The sequence below is a fragment of the Micrasema longulum genome, unplaced genomic scaffold, assembly GCF_059751315.1.
Source record: "Micrasema longulum isolate JH-2025_06_02 unplaced genomic scaffold, ASM5975131v1 h1tg001098l, whole genome shotgun sequence".
Classification (NCBI taxonomy): Eukaryota; Metazoa; Arthropoda; class Insecta; order Trichoptera; family Brachycentridae; genus Micrasema; species Micrasema longulum.
The window spans coordinates 178,453-184,439 of record NW_028278286.1 but is presented as its reverse complement, the minus strand read 5'-3'; the positions used below and the strand labels follow the sequence as shown (position 1 = coordinate 184,439).

At 30.6% G+C, this 5,987-nt stretch overlaps 1 long non-coding RNA gene across 1 annotated transcript; it reads right to left on the bottom strand.

Moving 5' to 3' along the window:
• Positions 1–9: 9 nt before the first annotated feature.
• Positions 10–2,084, bottom strand: LOC148277040 (uncharacterized). The gene is made up of 3 exons (XR_015823606.1): positions 1,741–2,084; positions 1,250–1,340; positions 10–421 (listed from the first exon to the last, which is right to left on the bottom strand). It is a non-coding gene; the product is annotated as an uncharacterized LOC148277040 (long non-coding RNA).
• Between the last annotated feature and the right edge of the window lie 3,903 nt (positions 2,085–5,987).

Sequence of the window (5,987 nt, the reverse complement as noted above, 5' to 3'; positions counted from 1 at the left end):
TTGGTGTCATTGGATTTTTCCATCACAATAGTGAAGGTAGATTTCAGAAAGTCTTGTCTCCCGTCTATTCTACATTGTATGGCGTTCTGGAATGGTCTTCTGTGGCAGTCAGTAAATATAAATACGTGGCTCGTGTTGAGAAGTTCTTTGTGGATAAAGGTTTTCTTTGGACTGTGGTGGATGCCTGGTGTTTGTCTGATGTCTGCGAGTCTGAGTCGTAGGTCGTTGACGAATGTCCCCTTGTCCTTGCATGTTGAGGCAGTGAAGAAATCGCTCGGAAGCCTAGTAATTTCTGCTGGCAAACATTTGAGTTCGACTCGCACAGCAAATCTAGTAGTACTATCGGGAGAGTATCTACCCTCTCACTACTCGTATCTTGATCTGCACTTGGGTGAAAATAATTTTGTAGTATGTACTTATTCTGAAAATAAAATTCACAATGAATATACAGGAAAGTTATTGCAACCTACCTTATGTATCTAAATAAGAACTTATTACTGGTGTTTATGGAGTTGCTATAAAACTAGTTTGAACTTGTCTCAAATATAAATGGGAGCTCATTTACATACCATATTATTTAATTGAATTCGGTGATAAGAATCCTGGAACAAATGTATTAATAAGTCCCAAGTATGTCTATATTTAATCGTTTTTCTGTGCCATTAGTTTACTCATTAAAAACAATGTTTTGAGTATGTCCAATGTTTGCAGACAGGCTGGATTTCCTCCCTAGGGAGTTATCTAGTTCTAAATTTGTTGCAACAGAGAGGGAAAACATTTTCGAGAAGGGAATATGGAAGTCTAGGCACTTACAGGGCTTATGCTCTGTCATAGGCTGGTTTAAGTAGGCATTTTACACATTGTAACATTCTCCATTCTGCCTATGTTTTAACATCACATTTCCTCAACTCTTCCATCTGTTTTCTTTTGTGAAGTCAAAGAGCTGAAACTTTTATCATTTGGGTGAGATTTATTCGCCTGAACCAATTCACCTACGACGCAAATTCAGTATTCCCTTCTCAAAAATGTTTTCCCTCTCAGTTGTAACAAAAATTGTTTATGTTGGTGACTACTCTTTGGTGTTTGTAGCTTTCTAGAATAAATAAATGTAATAATTAATGCAGAAAAAATATTATAGTAATGTTCATACAAGAATTACATTGGTATACTTATTTGTATCCATCGACAAATTTGTTGTATTCATTTCATGTTCAAAGGGCATATTTTATTTAAAATTCATCAAACTTACTCTGTTAAGATTATGTTCCAGGCATTTTTCTTGGCTCTTTAATATTCATGGAGAACTCCTTATTTTAAATCACACCCATGTGACTTTTAATCTGAAATGTTGTGTGTTATTTCATAAAATGTCAACTTCAAAATAGGTTAGGATTTGGTAAGGTAACCTAATAAAAAGTTTGATAATGTCCTTACAAGACAAAATGCGTCACATTTTACACCCTTGTAAATAAAAAAAATAAAAGGATAATTGAATCCAATAAAAGCATTTTACTTTGGATACCTTACGAAATTTTAATATAGAATTCAACCAATTATCTGCAGACACAATAAATAGGTTAGGATTCCTTGGAATCTATTACGTATAAACAATGTTATAATACATGTTTTGAATTAGAAAAATAACATTATGATAGATGCTTAGCTTTTTTCTTGTAGCTTATAAACATTTGCTCTGTTATTTTTATATGATTCTATTGTTATTTACATTTTAGTACATACCTGATATTTCAAGCGTTGTCCCGATATTTCTTCACGAACTTTGTTTCAACTCGACTTTTTAATAGTCTTTGCCCTTCCATTACATAAATCGTCATGATTTTTACAAAATTAATCAATATTTCGACATTTTCAACATTCCGCACCACGTTTGCACTCATTTTGACAGCCAAACGGTCACCGCTTCGCGACAAAAACCGTTCGAAAACAGTTCGCACCGCTGTGACGGCCGTCCTGCAAATGGCGGCACCGTTGCTTCGACGTTACGTTCACGGTCAACGCTCTCTAGGAAACCAGCGCCATTGATTTACATAGTCAACGTTTTAATGACGTCATCCGCCGTCCCGTGACGGCCGCTTTGTGACGGTACCGCTGTCTTAGGAAACCATAGCTTAAGAGCTAAGACTCGTGCGCATTTTTTTTCACACGCGTCATTCCCGTTACTCGTTTTTTTTTTAAATGCCTATGTGTGTTTATACAAGCAAATCATCTTACTTTGTAAAAATCTTTGTTTTATCTACAAGAGTTACAAAATCGTTCAATGTACAAATGGTTAAACATGATATTCGTATCCCTCAACGTACAACTCGGCTGCAACAATTGTTTCATGTTGGTATTTCAAGCACGAATAATAATAATAATGCATCTTTTCCCATAATTCTAAATAATTATTACACGTTTTTTACTGAAATCGGTATATATTTCTTATATATACCGATTTCAAACAAATATAAAGAAAATGCCAAAACCCTAATTGAAAATAATCATTATAATATAATCAAACTGTACTTACCTGATTTTTTTAACTTTTTGTACACTTTAATATTTTAATTATTTTTTCTTGTGTGAAAGAAAAAATGAGAGAAGGCTGATCTGGGGTTACTCCGTGCGGCGAAAGGATTTTTAAGTCTGAGTAAACAAAAAAACTTTTTCTTTTATTTTTTTATTATTTCTTTATTATTGTATTTTTTTTACGTGTGGATTGATGCGGAGTGGCTTTTTTAAGGTGCGCTTTTTTTCTCCCTTTTTTACATTGTATTTAGTAATGAATATAAAACTATAATTAACCTAATATTTTGGTTTATTTGTAAATATTTATTTTTTGTCATAATGGCTGTTGTTTTTTGTTAATAAATGAAAAAATAAATTAAAAGAAGTTCATTACATTTTATTTGAACTGAGTGTTTTTTTTAAACCCGTGCGTGAAAACTCCGCTTTAGTTTTCGTCTCGAGTCAACGATATTGGATCATTTGGACCGAACATGAAGTATGAGTCCAGAGGCATGCGAGCTGGAGATAGCATGTTCGTATGTATTGTTTAATGGGATATGTAGGGCGACAGTAATGGATTGGAAGCAAATGGAGTAAAAAATCTCGAATCGTTGCCTTCCTAGGTCCATTCGCCACTCGCTCATACCTACTCGAACGTGTATCCGCGTGACTTGTAAATGGTTTTAGTTCAACGAGCTACGATTTATCGCGTTATTTTGCTTTTTCTGCTATCGGCCTTTATGATGCTGTACCGATCGGTGTTCTATTATTACGCTTGATGTTCTTAATTTGATCATTGAATGCCTCACACCATTTGTGATTTTTTTATTCATAGAACTATACGCGCAATTTAATACTAATCACCCCATGCCGTTTATTTGAGCTCTTTCCTCATACAAAATTCTGGTATTTTGTTCAATGTCTTAAATGTTTAGAAATTTTCGTAGCTATTGTCTTTATTATTTCAGACCTGAATTAATTCCCGTGGATATCAAAAATTGTTTTTATTATGTGCGTACTAAACGAATTTTCGGTATTTTTAATGTTTTTTATGTGTTATATTTTCGAAATTATTTATCATTATTGTTTTATAAACAGTGGTTCTTAAACTGATAATCGACAATATGTAATTATTCAATCAAAATTAATTTCATTTTACTGAAATATGTTTAAAACTTGGCTAACATATTTTAGTTTATAAGGACGAAAAGATTTCCCTCCAAAACGAATAAACCAACCAGAAGCCAGCTGTCAAAGTCTAAAACGAACCTGTCTGTGTAATTATGATTACCCACGTATACAAAAAAATAGAGACGTACTTTAAAATTAAAAAATAAACTAATGCATTTTATTATTAGATGAATTTGGAATATTTTTAATTGATTTGTATAAAAACTACATAAAAAAACATATATTCATTAATTTTCTGAAAATATAAAGAATCAAGAATAACGGGCAGGGTCCCGATTTCTTTGAGAAGGTACCTACCGATGTTTGTCTGTATATTCAACACGAATGTTGTATTCTGTTAATTATGTTTTTGTTCTTTAATTGTGCGTTTTATAATATAAATAATATAGGTATACAGAAATTCAATATGAACATATACACGTAATGTTTAAAGCTGTCTTAACATTTTGTATTTTCTCTCTGTATATTTAGTCTTCTTTGTATATTCTCACAAGTAAAAAATAAAAAAAGTACATCGTTAAGTGCCTTCGACACATTTAACCCCAGCGTGTCACATTATTTTTATTATTTATTATTGTTTATAATGTAAAAAAAATAATGAATGAAATGAAATGAATTAACGATCTCAAAATGTTAAAATTAATTTAAAAAATTTAATTGCCTTTATCGTATTCATAATACTTATCATTTTATCGACAAAATATTGTACATATATTGAATTTTTTTCTAGAAAATTCGAGTTACCAGATATCCGTCTCATCGGACAATCTTTTACCTCCCCATTATAACCGTAGGCCATGTGTCTCCAGAATAGACTGCTTTCCATTAAAAAAAAACTCCGCACGGTCAGGGAAAGCGTCCTTATTTTCTACGAATTTTAAACCTCATGAATATTTTTTTATTCCTTAGCATATAGTAGAAATTTGTATGCCTTCGTTAATATCCGGCTTATACGAGGCAAAAACGTTATCAAAGAAAACGCGTTTTTTGGCTAGTGTATGCTCAATTTCATTATTCAATTCATTGTTGGATATGCAGGTGTGCCTTCCGTTCGATATCACATGTGAATATTATTTTTGTAAAAACTGGAAGTTTATCAACCTTTATAAAGATTGCAATTTAATTTTTCAAGTTAAAACAATGGCAGATATTTGTGAAATGGTTATTATTATCACTACCTACTGGATTTTTGAGTAAGAACTCGTTTTGCTAATGGTTCGCGATACGGCATGCAAATATTTTAAGCCTTATTTATAACGTATGCTATATAAATGTATTTTCACTAGTAAAGCTTAACAAAGCGATTTATCATAAGCTTAATCAGATCATATTTTTATGAACGATGCTAATCTGAAAGAAACCCGACAACATAACGATCTAAACTCAATCATTTACTAAAATACAAATCATTTAAAGTACCTATTTCAAAATATAGAAACAGGACGTGCGAATTGAAGAATTATTTTTTCCAGAAGTACTTTGAATAAATAATGTTAGTTTATAGAGAATGCGCATCTTGAACATATACCTTTTAATATTTTACCGTTTTTGCTTGTATATGTAATTTTTAATACTATTTAAATGTTATTTTTGTTTTTTTCTTTTTATATACTTTTTTTGGCTTGTATACATAATTTCAATACGTTTTTGATCAAAAAAAAATTAACCTGTATTGGGTGTGCGCATATTTTGTTAATTAAAAAAAATGATTTTATTTTGTACTAGTTCAGTATGTATTTATTTATTTATTTTATTTATTTATTTTAAACTTTTTCAATTTTCTTTCCCAGATTGCATAATGTAAACATTATTTTGAATTTATTTCCATGCCTAGTATTCTGTTTATTTTGTTATTTTCAAGTATTTTTCATACCCTTTTTAATTTGTAGTGTATCATAATTTTAATTTTTCTGCTTTTGTAAATAATATTATAGTTTAAAATTTAAAAACGTCTCTAAAAAAATTATTATCTGTATGTCCCTAAATGAGTTTTTTTTTTTTAAAAAACTCCTTGGGAATATTGTATATAATTATGTATAATATGTTTTCAATATAATAATAAAAAAATAAAAAAATAAAAAAATTGTCATAATTTCCCTATACCACCTAATAGTGCATACATAGTAATATTACAATAGTGCATAACTACAGTCCATCTCGATCATTTTTGTATATCTCCATGATCAGTTCTATGAAATATTGATTTCTAAATTAAAATTTTTCAGCGGTATTCGTATGTGATAATTCTCTATTGCTGGTGATTGGACACAGAAAGCGTAAGGTAGAGA